Genomic DNA, 12,199 nt, shown 5'->3' on the forward strand with positions numbered 1-12,199 from the left:
GGCGCTGTTCGGACCAAATAGCACACCTAGGCGCGTGTAACCTCTGGATAGTACGTCGTCGCACCGGCTCGGCGGCATGTCGACTGTGTGTCATCACCTCTTGGATCAAACCCGTGACGTGACGTGTGCGCCGCAGCACCGGAGGGTTTCGGAGTTCGAGGATCCGAGACGACCGGAGCTACATCATTAAAAAGAATCGCATGACTACAGCGCATCTCATTTACACCTTTATGATTCGTCCTTCCCCCCCCCCCTCTCTCTCTTGCTGCCGATTTTCTAATGCTCCACACTCTGCTAATGAACATCGTACACTAAATTTAGCAAATGTGCGATCTTTCGTCATTAGTGTCACCTTTCCAGAGGAGGACACCGACGACGATGACGACGATGATGACGGTCATTTTAGGGGGGCCTAAATGAGCTCCATCTCCATCCGCGGTCGAACAAGTCGCCAGTTTCCAACTAATGGGTGAGAAGGTGTTCTGGGGTGACGGAACTGGATTATTTTGGGTCATTGGATATGTACGGACGTGTGAAATAAGTGTTCAGTTAGCACTTGTCAGTGGTTGATATGAATTTTTGACGTTCGGAGAGACAAGTTTTGAAATTATCACGGGCTAAAAATTCAGACTTGAAATTAGTTTTACGCTGCATACCATAATGCAGTTTACTCGAAATGAGAAAATTCAGCTACCTGGTCAGAAATCTTTGAAAAATCTGTCATATCAATGAGATTAATTGTCGCGTGAGCCACATTGATACACGATTCTGTGCAAAAAAGGCGGATCCGATTTTTCTTAGCACCTCTGGTGGAATCGAAATATGTGAATTTCAAGTGCGCTAAGATAATCAAAAGACTGACGCCTTATTAGTAACGATTAAGATATGGGTATGGCTTACGCAATAAAACAATATCGATTGGGTACAAAACTCTCTGTTTGGTGATATTGATTGGGAATATATACCAAAAATTGATTGATTGAAAAGAAAATATCCAACCACTTATCACGCTGCAATAATAGACAATTCATTGTGTCAATTATGGTTGTTCAAAGCGCCTTTTTCAGTTTTTGCCTTTCTCCTATAGAAAGTTATGCAATCACTCTGAACATCGTCAACTTAATCCCGGCCAAGAAGGGCCGGTTTGCATAGGTTTTCTGTATTTTAACAGGGTCGTAGTTAGGGGGATACGGTGAGAGGCACCCCCCCCCCCACATCACTCACCACCCTTCCCTAAACCGCCCTTCCCTCATCAAGTACCCCTGTACGCGAATTAAATTTTCTAATTCCTCTAGAATAAATTTTCCTAGTGGGTCTGAAAATCCAGTGAAAAATTTGGTTTGAAATGATTTTGAGTTGAGAAACTAATTTAAAATTTCTAAACAAGTTGAAAATTTTTGGCGGGGTCTAAACCCCTGAACCCTCCTTCTGGATCAGCCGCTGGTTTCAAGTGGTTCAGCGTCGACACATAGCAACTCAAGTTCGTAGCTGTCGATTCATTGTACGTATGTGTAAATCGCACTGAATATCTAATAGACATTTCCACCATTATATTAAACATAGCCATTAAACATTGTCATCATCGGCATTCGGTGAATTCGGTTTGAATTAGGAATTGAAGTGTGCGCACTACACCGCCGCTCGCATCACTGCCGGTGTAATCGGTTGGAATTGTCATTTTTCAACCGGGGGGGATTCGGGGTAATGCAAGGGGTTTTGTTTGGGTGCATTTTCATGAGGGGGTATCAACAATACATCGTATAGCATTGTTTCCAGAGCTAAAAATAATCGAAGCTCTTTTCTGGCGGCTGAAAATGAACCTGATGCGATACGCGGTGTATTAGGTTCTTTACTGACACAGTTAACCCACAGATAACAGACGTTTAGGCTAGAACAAAATTTCTTCAAAAACCTGTGTAAACTTTCAAAGTGATAAACGTTGGAAATCCGTGTTTCACTATTGCCATCTGCGCAACTGTTTGCTATACGTGTTTGACAGCTGCACTCTAACTACATTGTATTGATCGCTGCGCCATCTACAAACGTTTGCCAAACGTGTTTCAGACGTCTGATTTATTCGGAATCTCAGTAGCGGGTATTTACACACGATTCAAAACGAGCCTAACCGTCTGTTATCTGTGGTTAACCTATCTTTCCTTGACAGTTCGCTTGTACTGTTTACATGGACTTAGAAAAATTTGTGAACGATTAGATTTGCTCAAATCAAATCGTAAATAATTTAAGTCCATGTAAACAGTACAAGCGAACTGTCAAAAATGAACACTCAGTTCATTTGTGACGTCACCGTAAAGTATTCAAAAGAAAACATATTCATTCAGATATCTATGTTATTCATTCAGTTGAATATCGTACAATATATTCATTTCATTAACCCATTCATGCCCATGTTGTTTGTGGACAACAACGTTTTTAAACAGCTATAACTTTTGATTAAGGCAAGATTTGCTCACAAAAACAAGTAAGGCTAATAAATGTGACTATTGGCTTTCATTTGAGTATTAACAGTTACAAGGATCAGCTCTTGAACTGAAGTTATTGCAATTAGTCTGATTGAACTCCGATGGAGCAGTGCTGCCAGGGACCGTTTACGTTGACGACGGAAAATGAATATTTCATATAACTTCGTTATGTTGCAATATTAGTGAAAACTGATAAAACTTATCAATTTAGACTATTTTTGGCTACGTTTTCCACGCAGTTGGATTATTGTAAATATTCTAGGAGAATTGTAGTAAGCATTGGAAGGTAAAAATTGAACAGCTTCTAGCACTGCAAGGAAAGCACATACCTTTATGAAAAAGGGTTTTTCGAGTTTCTTGACCCCACCGTTTTAAAGGAAAAATAGTTTTGAAACCCTACATGCACTAGAAAAAAGTTGGGCATGAAAGGGTTAATTATCTAGGAAAATGTTTTCAAATGCCGGTAAAGCATATGAAACAACTTTGCCTACTTTGATGCGTTTGATTCGTTGCTGCACGGTCGCTTCGTCTAATAATCGGAGACGAATGAAAATCTGCATGGATGAATGGGCGATTTGTTCGTTTGACGTTTTCAGCTGCGTCACTGAATATTGAAAATGAATGCGACTGAATATGATCAATTTTCATTCAATGAATTTGAATATTTTTAACTCTGATTGTTTCTATCATAATAAAGATTGTACGAAATGAAATTGCGTTACAAGAAAATGTTCGTTAAATTACAAAAAAAAACTTCATACTTATTCTACATCTTGTTTGGCATCCCGAGAGATGAAAAATAATGATTTTACAAAATTCGGTAATAGTTTATTTTTTACGACATAATCAACTACTCTCCCCTAGATTGAGGGGTTTGACGGTATTGCAAACATCATCAAGCATATTGCATACATAAGTGCTACAGAACCTCTGACAGATAATATCTTGAAGATGGTTATTGCACTATGCCTCGATAGTGGCGCATCGAGGAGACCGAAAGGGCCTATTGTTTTTTTTTGTTTCATGTTTTTTCATACTCTGCGCCAACCCATACTAACGCTCAACCACTAGCCTGTGTGCGTTGACGGGGATCGACCTTTGCTGTGGGCTGTGTTTGATGGCTTTATTCCACAGCGTAATGGCAGTGTTCGTGGAGGGGCTCACAGAGGGGGTCATTGCGCGTCACTTTATCGGTCGATCAGTAGAAATCTATTAGTTGTCGTTTTTTAGTAATTGTAGTTTTTAGTTTGTTATGTGCTAGTCGTATGTCTATCTATGTATATGTTCGTCTGAATATTTGTGACTGTTGGGTCAGGGAATGGATGCAGAACTGGCGTATATGATAGAATAGTGGGTAATCCTTCCGGTGTTCAATTTGTGCATTCGATTCTATTCATTCTGGAAGATTGAATTGGATAAATTAAGGTACAATTAATTTACCGACGCACGTGAATCATCTATTCCCGAAATTCTACACTAGTTAAAGTAGTTTGATTGCATGTTACACGCGATTCTATTCTACTCCATTAGTCTGTTTCTTTTGTACTTCTATTAATTTACTTTTCCAATACTCATGTATACCAAAATAGTATCGGTCAATTTATACACTTCTAATCAATTTCTTTGTATATTTTTTCATTGTTTGGCAGTGAAACTTTTGCTACTATATCTATACTACACTCTATCTATACTTATATAGATACGAACGTACAAACACTCGTGGCCTTCGCGATAACACAAAATTAAAAAAAAAAATGATGCTCATATTCACTAGACAACATGTTCCATGGCGACATGACCGGGAACTCTAGTGATATGAGGTAACTCACTCTCCGTCAGAATGTGATCCGTAGACAAAAAAACCAAATATCATAATGACGGTCCCCGTGACCATACGAGAACACACGCCACAAGGTTACAAAATCGAATTCATACACGCCAAGTCACGCGAGCACACGCGACAAACACGTCAACATACGAAGGCTTAAGCCCTTCGCGATCATCTACGCATACCAACGCCCGCGATAGTACAAACTTGATACCACTCCGGTAAAACCGTAAACGTTATAGTTCTTACGAAATTTCAAACGTGGTCTCAAACGCGAACCTACAAATGTCCGTGTTCGCGCGATCATGAACCGGTTATGTCCGGAATTCTTTACCCTCCGTCCTAGAAAACTTAGATCCATACATTCAGTTGGACCAATAAAAGAATAAAGCTCATATCCATTAGATAACGCGTTCCGTGTTGTCTAGTGGATAACGTACAAACGCTCGAGCTGTTCGCGATGATACACGCGCTCGCAAAATCGCTACGCCCGCACATATCTGAACCGTACAGTGAACATCACAGTCATATTCACGGCCCGCTGCAATTGGCCTTAAGCAGTGTTTTAGTGGGGACATTACCTGTTTCGTCTGCAATTATAGTTCGTGATTGTGACGGGGAATCCTTCCGAGAATCTAGCTCCAGTTGGACAACTCTCGGAAAAAATAAATCAAAACTGGCAAAAGTCGATTGTAGCATATGAAACTCTTTATCTAGTGCTATTATTATCTCATTTTTTGATGTTGTGCAACTTAGTCCGGTCTGACTTAACACCGATCACTTATGAAAAGTTAATGACAAATTTTGTTGCTATTTTTTTGTTCCCTTTAAAGGGGGGCTAGGGCCTATGGTTGAGGGCTATATTCCTAACCAAAGCGACTAGACTATGTTGTCCTCTGTGCGCAATAACAACACAGAACCAAGGCAACCGTCGAAATGATAAGCTCTACTTCGGAAATGTACCTCGACTGGACGCCGATCGAGTATTTCTAATATGTGTTTGACGTTCGTTCGCTTGTGCGACTTGGTGTGATCGCATATTTGAATGATACGTGGGCGTTTCTCGAGTGTTGTTTTGTATGCAAACAAATAACGAAACTAAGAAACATATGCGACCAACAAACGCTTTTAAACACGATGACATACAAACGCTCGAACCCCTTGCGTTAATACGTATCTGGTACGAGCAATTGCGTTAGCGTCCGTGGTCAAAGAAACATACTCACACATAACCGTATGGTCGTTTGAATATTTGCGTGTATGTGTGTATTTCGTATGGTAGCGTGGTTTGCCTTTCTATTTTTTTTTAGCTTGCGGGATTGAGTATCCCGTATCACTAGTGTATCCAGCTATTACGCCGTGGAGATTATGTCTAGTGTACTAGAATTTATTTTTTTTTCTAGAATCGTCCGACTGAAGGTATGATCCTAAGTTGCTAGGACCGAGGGTGGGGTATTCCGGGATTCCGTGTGTGATTCATGACGATCGCGGGGAAATGGGTGTTTGTATGTTAGCATTTAGATTGCGTTTATAAATTCCCAAGTGCTAACACGTTCACTTATTCATCGTGGGTTCTCTAATGTCAGCGAAATCGCAAGCGTTGATGATGTACAGTAGAACGTTAATCAAAATGGTCTTCTTTCAAAATGGACACCCCGAAAAAGCTCCCACGCAAGACCCAAAGCTCAATCGTACAAAGTCATGGCGGTCAAAGTCCGAAAATTGCCACTCGCTAAAAATCATCAAAGCCAAATCACAAAAAAACCTCCGAAGACCCAGAAACCGAAACCGCATTCTTATCGTCAAAAATTTATGATATGCTGAGACCCGGTGCCTTCTCAAAATAAACCTTTACTCTGCCATTCGCCCTTTCAGGGCCCAAAAAATTCCGAGTCGAGAAGACACCAGGGTCTGGAAGTGCACTTTACCAATCTTCCTCCGATGCCTATAATGCCAGAAATGCTTTTTTTCCTGTTTTTGAATTCGAATTTCCTTTGAATTGACGCCAGGAGCCACACTACTCAAATAGAATTTAAAGTTTAATAGCACGTCACATGTGCAATCTGAGTTTTGAGAGGCTCGTTATTTGGTTAATTGTTACTTGGACATGCAACCAAGACTAAACGGTTTTTTTTGGTTCTCGACCTATCGCCGATCTCCAAGATATACGACACAAAACAAATCAATAGCTGTATCTGTATCTTCCCTCCAGCGAAAATATCGAACGACGAATAGCAAATCGAAGAAATATACCGTTAAGAACATGTGCAATGGGCAAAATGATTTTAAATTTAAATTTCAATGTATGTGCATGATGTTTGTACTATGTGAAAACTGCAACCAATTAAGTTCAAACCTATAGTTTACCCTGAAGATGAATGAATACTCTTTCGAAACGTTGGCCGTTTGACGCAAAATAAATATGTTTGTCAGAAAGCGGTGACCGAAACAGCCAACTTTTATTTCGTAAAACAAAGTCGTCGTATCAGTTTCTTAATCGATACGAATACCGTGCTATAGAAGTCAAGTACCGCTATTCTCGTTCCGTCAGTGAGTATTGTATCGATCGAGATGACCGTCAGTGTTAGTGCGAAGATTTTTTACGGCGTCACTGCGCAGTTGTGGATTTTCGTGGTTCCAAAATAGGAGCACCCATACGAGAAATGTCTTAAGCAAAATGACGCTCTTTCTATTCAGTTTCACCATGTACGTGACGTTGTACGGATAGGATTCAAAAGTAGCCGCTTGGCTGAACAATTTGTTTACCTCAACAACATGCGCCACTATGTTGAGTGTAATAATGATATGGTAAATATTCTCGTGTATAATAAAGATAACATAATCGAGGTACGACTACACGATCTCTCTCCCATACACTCGATAGCACTATTCACCAGTTTATGTCGCAATACGGCCTTACCAACAGTGGTCGAGCGGTTGAGAATGCGGTTGAGGAACCCAATTCGTTCCTTCGTGACCCTGCGGCCTGGCTCTACCTGTTCTCTGACCACGCTGGGTACTTATAACAATCAGTCACCCACTCGTCAGTACTGCAAACAATCTACACACTACCTGATACTCTGCCGCGGAATTATCATAGAAATAAAGAGACCTATAACAACTAAACCAAATACAGTGACATTATCATCTTGAATTAATTCACAAACTATTGCCCAACTACATACTGGACCGCCAGCGAATGCTAGATTATCTATGGCATCTGAAACAACAAACAACAAAGCACCGTCAACAACAAGACATCCCGAGTAAACTAATAGCGCATAATACCCCCATGGTCATGGTCCAATGTCACCCCCACTTCAAGGTGTTTTGGTAGAGTTTTGAATGGGATTAACCCAAAAAAAAACATCCATGGCTCGATAGATTCCTCAAAAAACATATTTTGATGTATCTATGGTTGAGATCATTTTATAGTGTTTTGATGGTTGTGAAATTCGACGCGCACCATATTTATGATCTTTTTAAGGGGCTGTTTGGCGTGGTTTCACGATCGTAATCCGTAAAACGAAGAAATAAACCAAAGAAATCAACAAGCTCCAAGACAGCAGCATTGCTGATAGTACACGTTAGCTAACAAACAAACGCTCGAGCCCCTTGCGATGATACACAAAGACGCCACTGTATCGCAATCTCTAGCGCGAACAAATATACGTCCTAGTGAGAAATTTTGGTGTTTACCCAATTTTCCTCCTTAGGGTGAAATATGGCATAGTGAAATATACACTCATTTTCACGAGATAATATAGATAGATTCCGTAATGCTTGTGGAGTGCGCAGTATACTATACGGCCTGTAACAAAAACAAATGTCGGACTAACATTCCTTTCCTTCGGGTCTGGCCGATGAATGAAATACTTGAGATCGCCAGGAGTTTTACATTGCGGGAAGATTTTTTACTTCCAGGCATTGTCATCATATGCAATTTTAGCTTATCTCGATCAATAACGGAGTAGCAGTTGGGGGTGGTTGCACAAACTCAAGCTAAAGCTCTAATGGAAAGCACTTCTCCGTATTGCGACATGAGTTGGCGAATAACGTTATCGTATGTTTGCGAAGACAGATCATGCAATCGTACTTCGATTGTGTTTTCTTCATAATACACGGAAATTTTGCCACAAGGATTGTCACACTCAATATAAGAGCTCGCATTGTTAAGGGTAATAAATTGTGCGGCTGGATCGTAACTCTTGAATCCTATCATTACAATATTTCGTATATGATGAAACTGAATAACACTGTGCGACAAAAAACCATTTTGAGTGTGCTGTAGTCGCATATTGTTTTTTTGAATAGTAGAATATGAAAAAAGCTGTTTTCCGTTTGTCTCTAGTAAAAATCATGATAGGTTTTATTGAGCATTTAAAAAAATGTTTGGTTTTCATGAGCATCTAATTGATTTATTCGGATACTGTATATGACGTAGCTTTTAATACGATTCTAGTGAAATTATATTAATATTCAGCGTACTACTAAAGCAAAAAAATTGAAACTCAATAGAGCCCTAATTCTTAATAAACACATATCTCGGGGGAAACAGATCAGCATAATCTACCGTTGGATAATGAGAAGATACTATTTTGGTATGAAATCAACATCAGACAACTAACATTTTGATTTGAAACTATCACAACAATATGTAAATGGTTTATCGCATGAAATTGAAATTTTCATTTATTATACCATTTTTCTTATTAACTCAACTTAATATCAGACAGCATTATGAGCACAATACCAGAACACCTATAGACTCTCTAAAGCCGCCGTGGGATGACATCGTCCTCACTTAATTACGCATCAATTCACGTCACGTTCCGGAAATAAAACCATAAAATTTAAAACGGATTATCACATTATCCCCCGTAACATTACACCTATTTCCCCCTGTTCATTTTCTGTTCTGTTCTATTCTGTTCGTAATCAGCAAACTATCGTCGTCATCTTGTTCATCGTCGTCGTCATAAACCCCGGAACGGAACCTGTCTGAAGATGAACCTGCCTGGCCCGTCATCATCGTCGTCGTCGTCGACCCTCACGACGCAGAAATAAACCAATTGAAGTACCTAGATAGTCGCTAGAAGAAAAAAAAAAGCATGAACTCCTCAAATCTCCACACCATCAGAGCAGGATGAGCGCGAAAGAACAGCGGCTGTTGAAAGATAATGCGTTAAAATACGTGTAAATACCTGAAATTGTGAAATTTTCCCTCGCTTATCGTCCACCAGTCTCGTCCATCATCGCCCGCATCAACGGATGGGGATTTTCCACCCCGTAGGGTGGATCTGTTTTTGTTTGCAACATTTTTTTTCCTAAAGGAAAAAAAAAATGGATAAAACAATTTGCGCATGAAGGCACACGATCTAACTTAGAAAAGTTGGATTTGAATGTTTCGTATTCCACTCGTCAGTAACTGACACCAACTTGATGCCAGTTAGACTATATACCGAAACTAACAGCATGAATTGATAACTGGCGCCAATTTTGGTGTTAGTTTTGGATGTATCGTCAAACTGGCAGCAAGTTGGTGTCAGTTACTGACGAGTGGAACACGAAACATTCAAATCCAACTTTTTTTGTTGTTTGAAAATATTAATTTTTGCGTTACTATTCCTTGTTCGAACCCAGAAAATTTGCGCTATTTTCTCAATAATTTTGATTTTGAAAATTTTAGAACAACCCCAGCATCATCTGGATAAGAATAGAAGCGATTCTTTCGTCACCCTACCACCAGGACAACCGTAACCGGCCGGACGCCCACCGTCACCTGGTTCCACAAAAATTTATGATTTCTGAGACTCGTTTTCCCTCTCGTTTCGAACCATTCCTCCCCTCGAAGGAGGAACAGCAGAATCGTTTGTTGACCGACCGAAGTGTATGTGCTTTTACCCTTACCTACTTATGGCATCTCGCTCGGTGACGGCCAGTCGCCTGATGGTGGTGAAGATTGCTGTTGTACCGGACCGAACCAACACTCTGTGTGTGTGCTTTATGCTTTTTCACAATTTCATAAACCGGACGTACGTGAGTGTGGTTTTGCACCATTCCTACGGAAGCAGCAAGCTGCGAGAGAGTAGCAGCAATTACCCCAGCCTTTCCTGGCGGAGATGGTGCTGCTACTGCTGGACTGGACTGGACGGAAGTAGATAATGGAGTGGTATTCACCTATATGGCGACCGTGCATAGTTTGGAGACGGCGGGTAGAAAGCAGTTACAACATCTTACAGCAGTGCGCTTTCTTCCGGTGGCATCGTTTCTGAAGTGGAAGCTGAGTGGAAAATCACCGTCAGGGATATTTATGGGTTCTCTGGATGAATGTCTGGCTTTTGTGTAGCTCTGACTAGCATGCGGTTCACCGGTATGGAAAAATAACATTTTTTGCTCTTTAAGGAAACATTCCGCTACCTATATGTACAAATGGAAAGCTTGCATTATTTTATCTATCTTATTACCGTCAGTAGATTGTTATTTCCGAACCAACTGGGAATTTGATAATTTTTAGAGTCGAACATGCGGGAGTGATACGCATTATTGTGAATGAGCGGGTCTCGCAATTGATCTCTGATTTTTGGACCATCGCGGGAGCAAGTCGTGTTTCTCTCTTAATTCTATACAAAAAATCCAGAACATTTCAGAGCTAAATTTGGATACTGATCGCGGCTTACCAGCACATCCCAAGCCGGAACGCTGAGTGATCTTTCGCTAATCTGGAGGGACTCGAATAACAGAGATCTGGCGCCACAATATGCGGTACCTGTTCAGACAACTTGCTTGATGTAGTGAAAGTCATTGCAACTACGTTTTGTTTGCGCCTATAGGACACGCCTTCAACGTGTAGTGTTTGAATATGGACTGGAATTTCACACAAAACGAAATTCTAAATCATATTTAAGATTTATTTGATAGTTGACGACGAGTGAACGACGATGATCGATGTCTGAAGCCATTTCAAAATCCAACGAGGCAACTTCCAGTTCAGCGAAAGTAATTTCCAAAATTTCCCGTTTTGGATTTTCAAATGGCGTCAAGTATCGATTTTCGTCATCCACTCGTCGTGCTCGTTTGAACATTTCCCATATTATTAGGGCGGCCGAGAATATGACTCAACCGGAAGTCACTATTTTGGTTTTTAAAATGACGTCAAGCATCCGTTTTCATTATATACCCATCATGCTCGTTGCGGTAATATCTGGACTCATTGCAGCTCTTATTGATCAATTAGGTTTTGTCTACCATTCTTAGCAGTGGCTACGCTTTTAGATCTGTCTTTGAGCGTTCTTAATTGATCTGAAACATCCGTTGAACTTTCTACTATATTGAACTTGAAGAACCTCGGAGTATAGAGAAAAGAAATCAAATTGCTACTTCTTACGCTCGTAGATCTAAAGTTCTGTATTTTAGAAAGTTCTTGGACGTCCATGAACATCAATTGGATTTAATATCAAATTCGTATTATGACCCCCCGTAGGTTGTGCTTGTAGATCTTGAGATCTTAACTCCAGAGAGTTCTTGGAATACCTGGGATGTTTGCAAATATAACCGAACCAACCTACCACTTTGATAATGAATAGTTTTAAGTTATATTAGCATTCAATATTTCAACTTAGTTAAGACGAATTTCAATAAGAATGTGAACTAACGAACTAATTCAGTTAACGAACCCCTTGTTAGGTTCATAAATGAAGGTTCCAGTGTGGAATACAGCCAAAGCACAAGCTCTCCATTGCTGGAAGAGGTTTGATAGATTTTAAGCATTCTCTAACGAGAAATATACAAAAAAAGTTGAAGGTTTTCTCTGAATGATACCTTCCAATGCGCCGCCTAGCTTTGCCAAAGAGTCCGTCACTGTATCACCCGTTATGGAATTATGCAAAGG

This window comes from Topomyia yanbarensis, chromosome 1 (genome assembly GCF_030247195.1).
Source record: "Topomyia yanbarensis strain Yona2022 chromosome 1, ASM3024719v1, whole genome shotgun sequence".
NCBI classification, from domain to species: Eukaryota; Metazoa; Arthropoda; class Insecta; order Diptera; family Culicidae; genus Topomyia; species Topomyia yanbarensis.